A 16,194-nucleotide genomic window follows, 5' to 3' on the forward strand; every position below is an offset into this window, starting at 1 on the left:
GACACTCACTAATAACTTAAAGGTTGACATATTGCAGAATGTTTTAGAGGATTTAAACCTTAAAACTTTAAGACATAATTGATAGATTACTGTTTAAAAATATAAAATTTTAATCTACTAGTTAAGGTGTGCCCTCTAAAAAATTAATTTTTAACCTCTCAATGTCGGATTTCTATTTTACCTTAAGAAAATTTCCCAGAAATTTTCATCTTTTACCCAGAGTAGTTACAATCAGAAAACCTTTTAGAGAAAATGTTCATCTAAAATTGAAATAGTTTGCACCAGGAACAAAATATAGTAAGACAGGCCATGATGGATATTATAGTTCAAATATGAAGTCATAATCTCTTTTACTTTAATGCTGAGTTAATATGAACTCATATAATAATGGGTAAGATGTTTAAGTTCTTTTTATATATATAAAAATTTTGCCAGAGTTAGAAATAACTACTTGATACAGTGGCTTGAGCCTTCTTTGCATATTTTTCCATAATACATCTTTAATATTGCTAAATTGCAAAGGCCACATATTTTGGATAAGTTTTTTCACTTATATTCTACATATATATATATTTTTTGAGCACTAACCATAGGAAAAACAGTATGCTAGATGCTGATGCCCAATTTCATATTTTAAACTGATTCAAAGTGCCCTCAGTTTTGGACTCCTTGCTTCTGTTATAGAGAAAAAAATGTGTATTCTGTTTGAAAAAATGTGTATTGAAAAAAATGTGTATACTGTTGAATACACATTGAATACTTGAAAAAAATGTGTATTCTGTTGTTTTTGGATGGAATGTCCTATAAATATCAATTAAGTCCATCTTCCTTGCTTATTTTTCTACAGATATAAACCCCTGACTTCCATTTATTTTGCCTAGAGGTTCTAAAGCTTACAACTTTGTTGGAATGAAAAATTTTTTGCCCATTGCTTATTAATGTAAGAGGTCACACAGATACATTTTCCTCAAACTCTGGCTTTAAATGTATCTCACATTAAAAGAGTCACAGGGCTTCCCTGGTGGCGCAGTGGTTGAGAGTCCACCTGCCGATGCAGGGGACACGGGTTCGTGCCCCGGTCCGGGAAGATCCCACATGCCACGGAGCGGCTAGGCCCGTGAGCCATGGCCGCTGAGCCTGCGCGTCCGGAGCTCGTGCTCCGCAACGGGAGAGGCCACAACAGTGAGAGGCCCGCGTACCACAAAAAAAAAAACAGTCACAGTAAAGTCCGGAGTAATTGTGGATTAAAGCTCTGCTTCTCCCGTGTCACACAGCAATGCTGCATCATTAAAGGTTTAGTCTTGTCTCTTATCCTGGAAGATGACCAGAGTGTGTGATGGCTCCCACCTCACTGGTACAATTGAAATCAAAGAGTTGGTAAGTTATGTCAGTGACTCCAAGCAAACTGCAAACTTACTGGCTTTCATAGCCTAGGGATTGAAACTCATAAGGTATCTACGGCCATGCTGGCCCTTCACACAGTCTGCCTAGTTTACTCACAGAAGACCAGATTAGGTGGCAGTAGGTGTTAGACACCACTGTGTAATATCAGCCTGTGTCATGAGGACCTGGTGGACAGCACTACCAGATATTACAGAGCAGGGAAAATGTGGCATTTTACATAAACTCTGTAGCAGCCCATATCATGGGTCACAAATAGAGTTCACCCAAGCTGATAAAGTTCAACTATAACAAAGTAGTAGACAAATTATCATGCTAAGTGAGCTCAAAATCATATCACCTTATAAACTAATTTTACTCTTTAGTTGGCTATGAGATTATTGTGTAGGTTGACTTTTTTCCAATTTGCTTTCCACTCAGGAGTACAAAAAACAGTTTGAGATATTTTTTTGGATCCATTGTCTGCTCTCAAATGTTTGTAACTTTCATTAAATTTTAAGCTACAACTCCATTACACATAAACTCAGCTGAATAACAATGGTTTGTTCATCCAACTGCCTTGAACAGGTAGAGCATCCACTAGAATCTTTCTAGGCTTTGGAAAATAAAAAAATTAGCTATCTTTAAGGCAACACTCCTTGCATTTGAACCAGTAACTACAAAGTTAATGTTTAAGGTGTTTTAAATTTTCCAAATGCTGATGACATAGTTGAAAGAAGATTTTAAAAAATATAATCATATCAAATTTTCACTTTAGGAGGGCTCAGATTACCCTACCCTTGAGCAAACCACCCATCAGTGTCTAGCTCCACATTGCCTGGGCCTGTGTAGTTCTGAGTGAGTTGTAAGACTTCTGTCTAATCTGGTAAATCAGTTAATCTGGTTAGTTTTTGAAGGTAGGCTCATTTTCAGAACTGAAATATTAAACCTAAAATGAAAATGGAACCAAATTTCCCCTTCCTTATTTTAAACAGAAGTGGACCTGAGCTGCCACAATCATGGGGGTGTTTGATATTGCAACAAACGAAGTGAAACAGAGATAAAAGGGTCCTGTGCAAGGAGGGGCCATCTTCAGGTAATAGCCAGATTGGAAATGGCCTTTTTCTGGTTACAAACATTTGCAACTCAGAACTTCTCTTATTGCCTATTGCATGGCACAGCTCTTAACACAAATGGAAATACTAACAACAAATTTACACATCAGAGATGCTATTCCTGCTGAACCAGTAGTTGTAGCCAGTGTATATGCAAAGGCAATGGGAGAAAGAAAACTTTAGAAACCTGATGAAGATTTGTAGATATGAAAAGCTGGAGCAATCAATTAAACACCCAAGTCCTTTAACACTGTTTTCAGTTACTTGAACCTTGGTGGCCTCTATGGACTCATTCATTCTCGCCACTCCCCACCTTAAACTCCATGTTTATCTCACTTTCATCAGTACTCAGTGTACTCTCTCCTCTCCAGGTCTGTTGCTGGAGGAACATTCTCTTGTCTGACTCCCTAAGTCTGAGTTAAGTGGTCTCCTATATCTCTCCTATTTATCTTACCTTATCATTATTCTTAGCATACAGTATTTAATTCCACTTACTAGTTTACCCTGCTGCTAGACTGCAAACGTTGGCTTATCTGTCTTGTTCACCATTTTATCCCAAATCCCTGGCACTTAGAAGTCCTTCAATAAGTGTTTGTTGAATGAATGAGTTCATTTCTTTGGTGCAGAAGCACCAAAGAAATTTTACATTTAAAATTTAAAAAGTTTTAATAGTAGGATCAAATCTCAGATGGCACACACAATTGTGCAAATATTATCATTATCTTCATTTTCTTTAAATTAGCTGAATTCTAACCCCAAGCTGCTGTTTGTCTGGATGGTAGGACATTTGATGTCTGTCATTTAGGGTCTGGATCCTTCCTTGAAGTTGCACAGAATCAGAGAGTTTTATATGTGATCCAGGAAATGGATGAATGGGCTCCAGGGTCCTTCTGGTCCTGCTCCTAGTGCAAGGCTGCAGAAGTCTCACCCATATCTGCTTTTGGTCTACACAGGGGTTCGTAGATCTGAGCTGCTTCTGGGAAGCCCCTGACCAGAGCCCAGCCTTCTGAGTACCTGGAAGGAATTTGCTTTAAAGCCTGATCACTGTCCTGTCTCCCCAGCTCTCCCACCCCTCAATTTGGACATTTATTTTGGATCTTAGGGAAATCTTACCTCCCCTGCTCCTTTTCCTTTTATCCTCCAAATAACACCTTCTCACTTTTCATTGGCACTTAATCTCTTAAAAAAGAGTAGGCCTTAGGATAATAAAAAGGAGGGAAGGAATCTTCTCTCTGAGTCCCATAAATCTTGGACAAGAAACACAAAAGGCATGAATAACCAGTTAGAAATTGGAAGTGGAAGGAAAGATACTGAGAGTAAAAATCCAAAATAATTTCAAACAATGATGATAATAACATCTTGCTACCTCTTGACTCACGTAGGTGATGGTTTGCGCTATATGGTCCACGATATAAATAATATAAATATAAAATATAAATATAAATATAATATAAATATATAAAAATATATAAATATTTATATATTTATAAATATATAAATATTTATAAATATATATATATAAAATATATAAAAAATATAAATATAAATAAATATAAAATATAAAAAAAAATATAAATAATGTTAGATACAGAATTAGAGATAATGCAGGTGGACAAAGAAGATCAGAACCATTTCCCTCAGGTACAAGCTAAGGTGGGCAACAATTTCTAGAAAGCAACATGTGGAAATTAAAACCCAAACACACTGTGTTTTATTTAAAGTTATTTCCTTTCTCTTTCCCTTTCATATATTATGATAAGTTTATATATATGTTTATGTGTACACATGCATACATAATAAATTTTATATAACTATAATAATATATATTTATATGATATAATTATATAATATAAACATATATCAATATAATATGTACATTTTATGGCATATAATATGTACTATATATTATATATGTACACAATTATATATTATAATTATATATTATATAATAAACATGCAATTTGTACTATATATGTTATATGCTATATACATATGTGTATATATGCATACATATGCATCTATTTATATGATAAGCTTATATATAATAGACAAATGTATAATAAGCTTAGGGATGAGTATTCTAAGAGGACAATGGAACTAGGGAGACAGGGTTATTTCGAAAACAATGGAATAAAATTCCCCATTGGGTGAGGTATTTTTGAGAACAGCATAGTATTTGTTATGTAGATTGTCCTCTAGTCTGAGGCATAGAATGAGAGGACTACAGAAATCAGGTAAATAAAATCACTATCATTAATAACATTTGTGGGGCATTCATTGCACATGGAGGGCATCAGCAGCTTTGGTTTCAGTAGAATCTGGCTACAATAGAAGGACATGGCTGCTATTTTCAGGGGACTGGAGATAGTCTCCCAGGCTCAGGCAGCAGAGGTCCATGCGCCCTCAGCATGTGGTTAGCAGTAGTCATCTTGCTTTTGCTGAGGTAGAAACAGGGGCAATCCCCCATTCACTCAATATTTATCAACTATATCCCTGAATTTAAAAAAAATGGCTAAGGGTTTTATAGCATCTAGTCTTACATTTAGGTCTTTAATCCATTTTGAGTTTATTTTTGTGTATGGTATTAAAGAATGTTCTAATTTTATTTTTTTACATGTAGCTGTCCAGTTTTCTCAACACCATTTATTGAAGAGACTGTCTTTCCTTCATTTTATAGTCTTTTCTCCTTTGTTGTAGATTAATTGGCCATAGGTGTGTGGGTTTATTTCTGAGCTTTCTATCCTGTTCCATGGTTCTATATTTCTGTTTTTGTGCCAGTACCATACTGGTTTGATGTCTTGTAGCTTTGTAATATAGTCTGAAGTCAGGCAGCCTGATTTCTCCAGCTCCATTCTTCTTTCTCAAGATTGCTTTGGAAAACATAGGCAGAACACTCTCTGACACGAATCACAGCAATATCTTTTTCAATCCATCTCCCAGAGTAATGGAAATAAAAACAAAATTAACAAATGGGACCTAATTAAACTTAAAATGTTTTGCACAGCAAAGGAAACCATAAACAAAATGAAAAGACAACCCACAGAATGGGAGAAAATATTTGCAAGTGATGAGACCAACAAGGGATTAGTCTCCAAAATTTACAAACAGCTCCTGCAGCTCAATATCAAAAAAACAAACAACCCAATTAAAGAATGGGCAGAAGACGTAAAGAGACATTTCTCCAAAGAAGATATACAGATGGCCAAGAGACACATGAAAAGATGCTCAACATTACTAATTATTAGAGAAATGCAAAATCAAAACTACAGTGAGATATCACCTCACACGAGCCAGAAAGGCCATCATCAAAAAATTTGCAAACAATAAATGTTGGAGAGGGTGTGGAGAAAAGGGAGCCCTCCTACAATGTTGGTGGGAATGTAAATTGGTATAGCCACTATGGAGAACAGTATGGAAGTTCCTTAAAAAGCTAAAAATAGAGCTACCATATGATCCAGGAATCCCACTTTTGGGCATATATCTGGAGAAAAACTTGATTCAAGAGTATACATGCACCCCAATGTTCATTGAAGCACTGTTTACAGTAGCCAAGACATGGAAGCAACCTAAATATCCATTGAGAGATGAATGGATAAAGAAGCTGTGGTACATATGTACAGTGGAATATAGCTCAGCCATTAAAAGGGCTAGATTGGGAGTTTGGGATTAACATGTACACACTGCTAAATTCAAAATAAAATGCCTTTCCATGAAAAAAAAATTCCTTTATTGGAAAAAAAAATGGCTAAACTCTGGGGGCACAGGAGTGAGAAAAACTCATGGAGTTTATAATCTAATCGAGGAAGAGAAGAAAAAAATTAAGTTAGTTCCTACTTGGTAGTCAAAAGAATACTTTGGGGGCACATGTGATATACATCCTGGGGACTCCAGGCATATTTGGAAGATCATGAAGGACCTGATGTTGGCCCAGAGCAGGGGGTGACAGCTCCAGAGAACTGCTGTTTGTCTGCTGTGACTCTCTGTGGATCCCTAGTCTCATTTGGCCAATAAAATATAGGTTACATTTTATGATGTGTAAATTAAGTGTGTAGGAACCCAAATTTAGTTCTCAATTTTTGAAAAAGTCTTCTCATTTTGTGGACTCTAAATCGTGAGTCAAAGTCAAAGAGACTTATCTGAGGTTTTAATATGCTTTCAGCCAAAGCAAACCCTACCAACCATTGCAATGATGATCTGGGCCATGGGGGGTTTCTCCCTTTCTGTCTCTACATAGTGATGACTTTTCACAGCCCATTTCTTCCTGGTGAGAATCGTCTCCAGTTACAGTTATGTGTTTGAATCCCAGCTCCATGTCTTACTTAGGCAGTTTATAACTTCTCTAAAACTATTTCTTGAAAAATAGGAGTAATAGCTGCATCTTAGGATTGCTGAGCTTAAACACATTACATATGCAAAATGTCCTGAATAAAGTAGGATTTATAGGTGCTCAGGAAATTTTGTGTCCCTTTATTTCCAGTGACCCATCCACCCTTTTATTTCGTATGTAGCCATCTGGGACAAGAAATTTTTTCTGCCCTACATAAGCATTACTCAACGCCAAGGAAAATGGCTTTAAACTTTGCCCAGGATGTTTTCATAATATTTTTGAGCCATAAGTATGAAGAAATACCCCACACGGGAGGAGCACAGTCACTCTCTCATGGCTAGTTCTACATCTACTAGCTGTAGTTTCTCTTTCTCTTTCTTCTCTCTGCTGTTGCAAGTGCTCTGGGCATTAAGATCTTAGCTTTCTAAAGATTTTTTACTCCTCTTTGGGATCGTTTACAGACAGACTGTGTATGTGTGTGTATGTGTGAATGCATAACAATAAAAAACCTGATTTAGCTTTTACAGCCAGTAGAACTTCTGTTACCACTTTCACCTTCTCTATTTCTCTTTTTAAATTTTTTTAATTGAAGTATAGTTGATTTACAACGTTGCGTTAATTTCAGGTGTACAGCAAATTGATTCAGTTTTTCCCTTATAGCTTATTACAAAACATTGAGGGTAGTTCCCTGTGCTATACAGTAGGTCCTTGTTGGTTATCTATTTTATATATAGTAGTGTGTATATGTCAATCTCAAACTCCTAATTTATCCTCCCATCCCTGCCCCCCACCTTTCCCCTTTGGTAACTCTAAGTTTGTTTTCTATGTCTGTGGGTCTATTTCTGTTTTGTACATACGTTCATCTGTATCATTTTTTTTAAGATTCCACATATAGGCAATGTCATATATTTGTCTTTCTCTGTCTTACTTCACTTAGTGTGATAAACTCTAGCTCCATCCATGTTGCTGCAAGTGGCATTATTTCATTCTTTTTTATGACTGAGTAATATTCCAACTTCTCTATGTCTCTTACCCTTGCCAGGTCACTATTACAGAATATGATGAAATGTGTATTCTGTATTGTATGGATCCCCTGTGATTTGCTTTTTTAGTATTCTAAAAACCTTGTGTCTAAAGACCTTGCTATATTCCTAAAGGACATAATAGCTTTTGATGATAAAATCCTACTCTGGATGTTTATATTAACTTATTATTTTTTATTTTTTATCATTGAGACATCTTTCAGTTGCAATATTTGTACTAGTTGAATAGAAATGTCCTCTATCATTCTCTTCTGTTTATTCTTCAAATCAGAAAAATAAAGGTGATAATTCCTTGATGTCTTCTCTGATTTTCTTTTCAAGCAACAGTATATACATTTTAAAAGATTTTTTTAGTACCTTAATACTATTTTCTACGGTAAATATAGCACAAGAGTTTTTGGTTAATCTTTGTCAATTGTTCAACAATTGGATTGTGTTGTAGAAGAAATTTGTCACAAGAGACTGACATAGCTACGTATACTTTCTATTCTGTTCTATTCTATTATTCCCTCTGCAAACTCTTCATCTTGGCAGCATTTGGCAGTAGACACTGTAGGGAAAGGAGCTAATCTCACTTGTTCATAACCATCTTCCTAGTAGGTAGTGGGTGATCAATACTTATATACTGAATGAGTAAATGAAGGAATGAATTGATGTGCCTTTAGAGAAGAAGATGACTGTCAATACATCAGAAGTTTTATTCTACTTTTTGTCAAAATTTTCCCTTTCTGATTCTTTTGGAATTGCCTTAAACTGTTTTCTGTATCTTGTTGTGATACTTCCAACTCTATTTTTCCTATTTAGCTCTGGCTTTGGATGTGTCCCATAATTAATACTGGAAAGTTTTAAAAGAATATATGAAATTCAAGACAGGAAAACAGGAACAGTCTGGTTGGCTGTCCTCCAAGAGGCCTTTTCCCAGAGTGCATGGCAAACCTGGCATGGTCCCCTGTGCCCCTGGACTTGATGACCCAGATACCTGGCCTATATAGACAATACATTCACAATGAACTTGTTCAAGGGCATTCACACAAACCAAACTTACCCTTCCAAGTAGTATAAAGCAAAAATGTCAATGTACTGATTACAATAAGAAATATAACTGTCATGAGGACCAGAATACACATATCATCCTGCATAGTACATTTCTTCCCTGTAATCATAACAACAACCATAGTAATGACTAAAAATTTTTGAGAAAACTACAGGGAAGTCAACTTATAAACACTAGTTGTTTGCTGAGCATGAAATCAGAAAAGTGACTAGATGATTTAAATGTTTAGAAGCAACAGGCTACCTAGTTAAGGTATTCTTCCATCCAATATAAATTGAAAACTTTCTTTCTTCTAATCCCCAACTCCAACATGTTCCCATCCTTCATCCTCACAGATGACCTCACACACAGCCCACCAATACAATGGGAACTCTTCTTATTTCCTGTTATTCCACCTACAAACTTACCTGTCTCCACAGTGCCCCTTCCTCCCTCCTTTAGGTTACTCTAAAACCTCCCTGAGGTTAATTCCAACCCTGTTATTTATACTCCAGATCTTATGTGCACAGGGCTTCCTGGAGTTCATTCTATAAATTATCTCCTCCTGGCCTTTCCTTTTATGTTTCTATATCATAAGACAATACAGAATGCCCCACTCTTGATGCCACCCCAACACCACCTCCAGGATATATGGTTTCTTTGCTAGACTCCTGCCCCCTGTGGTCTGGCTTCCACCCACACTACTCTCCTGGTATGGCTCTTGGCAAGGGAACCCCCAGTCTCTCTGCCGGGAATGTTGAGACATGGTGGCACCCTTGCCCCTTGAGCTCATTGTCTCCTTGATCTCTTACTGATCATTCTCAATGAGTTTTCCTCCTACATCTTTGGCTGTTCTTTCTTAATCACCTTTTTTGGACTCCTCCTTTCCAGTCCCAAGTGTTTTTTTTGTCCTATAGGAGATTTCATTTTTCCTTCTGGATGATTTATTATTTTTAAGTTGGAGGCAAACCTAAAAATTGTGGAGGCCCACATTTTCCTCTTACCTTTTGACCTATAGATATGACCCCTTACCAATTGAGTGTACCACAGACGTAATATCTATGATTCCAAAACTGAGCTTGCCACTGGGCCCTGCTCCATCTCTGCTGGTTCTTGGCTTGATGAATGGTACTGCCATCACTTAATAGTTAAGTTTCATACTTCTTCCTTTGCACCTTCACATCAAACCAATAACCAAGTTCAGTTCATTCTGTGACTGAAATTTCTTTCAAATCCATTGCTGTTTTCCATCTTTACTGCTATGGCCTCGTCATTCAGGTCACCACCATCTCTCTCTTGGATTCCTTCAAGAGCATCCAAACACAATCTTATTTTCCTCCAATTTTGTCCTTTCAATTTCTTTTCCCACCCTAAAGAATACCCCTTCCATAGTGATCACTTGGAAGCACAAATCTTCACATGTCACTATTTTAAGCAAAACTCTGCAGTGGCCACCCTGTTTTCCTTATGTAAAAGCCAAAGCCCCTAACATGACTTACAATGCCCTTCATGATGTGATTTTGGCTTACCGTCCCTGCTTTATCTCTCACCTGTCTTGCAGTCATGCTGTAATGCAGCTACCAGATCTGCCTCGAGGACTGAAGCTTTATTCTGCTAGCTCCTGGGACTACTGTTGGCAGACAGCCCTCAGCTGCCATCCCTTTTCAGAACTGCCTTAGCTAAATAGAATTCTCTCACACAAGGTCATGCCACTCCCCATTCCCAGAAATACCTCTATCCATTGACTGGTCCACATGGAGGAATAAAGACCTGGTCCCATTATCTCAACTTGGAATCACTCTGAGGGCCATCTCAGCTCCAGAGTCCCTGGTAGGTTTGGCTGAGCCCTCTGCTGACACTGTATCACAGCCCAACTTCTCTCTCTGCTCAACCTTATTTCCTTCCCTCCTTTCCATACTCCATAGTAAAGAGTGCTCTCTAAAAATCCCCCCCCACCCCCAACCCTAACCTCTGTCTCAGAATCTGCTTCCTGAAAAATCCAACCTGCATCAACTCTGTTTTGCACCCCTGGCTCTATTCATACTGAATATTGTTGAATTTCTAGAATGCTTGTCTTGTTCTCTGTCACCTCCAGGCCTGTGCTTTCCAGATTAGAAGAAAGTCTTCTCTCATTTTATTTTCCTATTCCAAAAATTCCTTTTTCAATGTACTCTCGTTGTAACCTACACGTACCTCATTATAGCACTTATCACTCAACACTAGTAAACTCTGTGTTTACTTTCATATCCCCACATAACATATCCCCTCTGGCACATAACAGAGGCTCAATAAACAATTAAGTTCATTCATTCATTCATTCATAATAGGGTAGCTTCATCAGAAGGTCCAAAATCCAATGGTCAAGATGCACTCTCCAACAGTGCAGTCTACTTTTTTTTTTTTGATGTGGACCATTTTTTAAAGTCTTTATTGATTTTGTTGCAACTTTACTTCTGTTTTATGTCTTGGTTTTTTTGGCCACGAGGCAAGTGGGATCTGAGCTCCCCCACCAGGGATTGAACCTTCACCCCCTGCATTGGAAAGCAAAGTCTTGACCACTGGACCACCAGGGAAGTCCCATTGTGCAGTCTGCTTTTGCTCCACTTCACTACTAAAGGCTGTCTTAATAAGAACCTCTCCTGGTTGGGCATTACTCAAGTTTACCTATTATGTTCTTTATCTGTGTTTTCATGGTGGACCACCAATCCCCTTCACATAAATATGTTTGTTCTTTAGATATGTTAACATATTTAACCAGTTAAGTATAGTGTTGCCAGCCTGGGTGCAGTTGTGTCACTTCGAAGTGATTTTAATATATTATTTTTGGCCTCATCTGCTTTTGTTGATTTTATGCTTCATTTTTTCCCCAAGTTCTTGTGGAGGTTGCTAACTCTCCCCCATAGTTCCCATGTTCTGGCGGCCAATAACAGCAAGGCCATTTATTAACATTTTTCTCTCTTGGCTTTTTCTGTTTGCAATAAAACAAATATGTTTTCCAACTGTTGGTAGCAACTTATGTTTTTTAGCAGGATTCTTGCTTGTCCATGGGAATAAACACTAATTTTGGGGAAAATGTGACACTAATGGAGAGATAATAATAGGCAAGAAGTAGATTCAGAATGCTCTTTCAGATACTTGAAATATGAAAAGTAACACCTCATTAATATATGAAAAATACCTGTAGACTAACTGCACATGTAAAGCACTCATTCCCCTTAGCATTCCTGTTCAGTGAGCACGGCACTCAGGCTTCAGGGCTTGTCGTGCACAGAACACTTGTCAGTAGGGTCTCTCAGTTACCCACACCAGAGTGCACTTCTCAGTCCTTTCTGCTCTTACCTCAATGGTAACCACTTCCCCTTTTACACACTTGCCTGCATTCTTCCCTTTCCTCCTCTCACCCCTCTTGGTTCCTGCTGGGCCTCTTCTTCCACTTTCACTGTGTTGTTTTGCTTCATAATTTTTCGAATATCTGTCTCACTAGACTATGAACTGCTTCAGGGTAGAGATTGTGTCTTCTGGGTCCCTAACACACAAGCAGAGCTCAAACACAGTAGGTGCACAATAGTTATTGACTTAATAACTGAATACCCTAGAATATGTTTATTTTTATAGTCCAAATTTGCCTTCTTATTAATCTCAAAAATCACTCTAAACTAATTAAACAATCAAATTTTTAAATAGTCTAGAAAGATATATGCTTCTTATGATAGATTTAAGTAAAATCATTCACTTATAATAGTCATCTAAATTTTTTGGAAACTCTAGTACTAGTGGTGAAAGATATGATTGATATATATCTCTTCATTTGGAACTTAAGCTTGCATGTGCTTTTATTTTATAACTACCCTTGGCAGGGATATGAAACTATGTTCCAAAGATACCATTTAATTATTGAGTTGTAAAAATAATGTTTCTCCTAAAAAGAAATTTCGTTATTTTTTTCCTATGAAGAAATGTGATAAAAAAGATGCATCATTTAATTTTCTTGTTCTTAATATTATTTTATCAGTAGAGATTAAGTACTATGAATAATAATTTATATTTTTCAATTCAAGAAATATTTTTGACCACCTATAATATGCCCAGCAACATAAAGGCAATGATCTATTTTTGGTGAAAGAGACATTGAATTGGTTTTCTATGGCACTGCTTTTATTTTTCTATAATACTCTTAATATATATACATACTTCTAAATATTTTAAACTAGAATATAATATTAGCATAAATTTGGAGACTGATTTCCTGAGCAAACCAAGCATGAAGACTGTGGATACTCTGCTGTTCTAATCTCAGAGTAACTTGGATTTGATTTAATGAGAGATTATTTCAGCTGATAGGGGAAGAATATCACATCACAAGCACAGCTGTAATTTTTATCTCTAGTTCAGAAACCAGAAACAAAAAGTTGCTTTCTGTATATATAAGGCATAGATGATAAAAGGTAAGTGCAGTTTCAGTGATTAGGCAGCCTTGCTCTGGTTTAATGAAACTCACGTGGAACAACAAAATGATGGAAAAAGTTTGGACTGAGAGTCTGAGACTGTCATACAGTTCAGTTCTGCCTTTTAGTGATGACTTGGGAAGATTATTTTACTCCTCTGGTCTTCCATTTACATTCATTCAGTTATTCATCCAAGTGACAGATATTCATGGAATGGCTACGTTGTGCCAGAAACTGTTTTGTAGTGTGGGTATAGAACAATACTCAAGATGCTCTCATGGAATTTGTAGCCATCAATGTAGTATTTCTGAGAACAGGCTTACATTACTTGGATTATTGTTTTTGGGCTATGTAGACTTTTGAATTATAGCATATATCCAGGGAGTCTGCTACAATTCAGTTTGAATTTTCCTGTTTGGCTTGTGCCATGTAAAATATTTTATATTTATTAGTGTGGTAAGTTATATTCTCCAAATACGTTTTCTACTTATAAACTTTGTATTTTATAAATTTCTTTGCCTTATTTCTTATTATAATACATTATTTGCTGTGAAAAATTTGAAAAATACATGAAGCATAAAAATTACTTATAATTCTATGACCTCACAAGGACCCCTGTTACATATGTGTTTATCTTATCTACTTTCAGTAGTTTATTAGGCATGTACTTTTTTGGTTATTTTTGCAAAACTTGGATCAAAATTCTGTAATTTTGTGTCCAACTTTTATATATTATTAATAATTTATTATTTCTTCATATACTAACTTCCAAACAAATTTCAAGGAGTTCTTTGCCAATTTGATGAATAAAAGGAATTCATCTATTTTTTATTGATTACTTTGAGCACCAGTGAAGTTGAAAATACATTTAATTATTTTTATTATGAAATAAGTTAGGAATACAAAGCATAGATAACAATGTAATGAACATCCATGTATCCAATAATAAGTTTAAGAAAAAAAATTACAGATACAATTCTAGCCTTCAGTGTATTCTTCCTGGATGCATTTCTACTTTCCTCTCCCCAGAGGTTAACCACTAGCTAGAATTTATTAGTCCCATGCATAATTTTTATACTTTTACTATGGAAATTTGTATGTTTAGTATTAGAGTATTGATATCCCAGTAGGATATATATACTACTGGAACTTTTAAAAAGGTATTATATTTTTTTGCTGTTTAGTCATGTTGATACATGAAGCTCTAGTTCAATAATTTTCACAGGTTTATATGTCTATTATATGAATATATGAAATGTAAGTGTTGATGGATATTCAAGTGGTTTTCATTTTCATTACAAGCAAAAAATGCCGAACTGAACATTTTAATATGAATTTTCTATGTATATGTGAGACTGGCTCTAAGGAATATCCTTGGAGAGAAAGTGCTGGGTCACAGAATACTTACATCTTCAACTCTACTAGATACTTCCATATTGCTTTCCAAAGTGATTTTTCTGATTTATACTCTCACCAGTAGTGTATAAGTGTTCTAGTTCCTCCATATCCCAGCCAATCACTGGCATTATCAAACTTTACATTTTTGGTTAATCTGCGGGGTGTGAAATCATATCTCATTATGGCTTTAATTTGCACTTCTATTTTTAGTGGGGTTGGGCATCAGGTTTAAATGGCATTTTCTCTTCTGTAAATGCCTTTTATATCTTTTGTTATATAAAAACTAGCCTATCTTTTATGATTTATGATAGTTCTTTTTACCTTTTCTTATTAATATTTTCTTGGTTATATGCATTGCAAAAATTTTTCAGCCTGTGTTCATCTTTTAACTTTGTTGATGGAGTCTTTGTATGAAGTTTTAAATTTTAATGTACTTTAACAATCTTTTCCTTTATAGACTGTGATGATTATATCTTGTCTTTCTGTACCTTAAGGTCTTCAAAAGGTCATTTCCCCCTCAAAACATTTAGTTACATTTTTCATATAAAATTGTTCAAACCAACATGGAATTTATTTTTTAATATGGCATGAGGTAAGGGTATGATTTGCGGCTTTTTCTACAACCAGTGGTCTCAGATTCATTTATCAAATAATCTATTCTTTTCCCACTGGTACACAATGCAACATCTCTCATATAATTTCCATATATATAAGGGTATGTTTCTGGGTTCTAACTCTTTCATTGATTTTTTTTGCACAGTACCAGAAACATGCCTGTTATTATAGCATCATAATAAGACTGAACACACTGCTTCATATTTTGTAGAGGTTACGCCCTGCATTAGGACACCAGGCTGAAAGGATGGGTGGAGTCTGAAATCCAAATCTTGCTTTGTGCACCCTGGCACAGGGCTGTGTCTGCCTGGAAGGAGGTGCACATTTTTCTAATTCATAGGAAGACATTGTTAGGCACTTTTTCCTCCTCTGGAAAATTGATAAAGGCTATCAGAAGCCCTGAATCAATGTCTGATTGGGCAATTCTCCTGCTTTGTCCTTCTTCGAAGGTGTCTTGGCTCTTCTAGGCCCTTCACTCTTGCTGAAAAAAAAAATTTTTTTTTGCTTAGATTTTCATTAGCCTTGCACGGTTTCTTTATTACTTTGTGGGGACATTGGCATCTTTTTGATATTTAATCTTTTCATTAATTGATATGGCCTATTCACTCATCTATACGTTGTTAATAATGCCTTTTAATACAGTTTAATAATTTCTTCATAAAGGTTTTAAAAATACTTTGTTAGATCTACTCCCAAGTTCTCTCTCTTTCTCATTGTTATTATGCACTGATACACACAGAAAATTGAATTTTAAAACTATGTTATTGATATTTAGGAACACAATTTTTGTATAGTTATGAATATACTTTCCTTATAGTTATTGTCCATTCACAGTGAA

Source organism: Delphinapterus leucas, chromosome 11 (assembly GCF_059928025.1).
Source record: "Delphinapterus leucas isolate spDelLeu-1000000601 "Yukka" chromosome 11, BTC_Dleu_Yukka2, whole genome shotgun sequence".
Classification (NCBI taxonomy): Eukaryota; Metazoa; Chordata; class Mammalia; order Artiodactyla; family Monodontidae; genus Delphinapterus; species Delphinapterus leucas.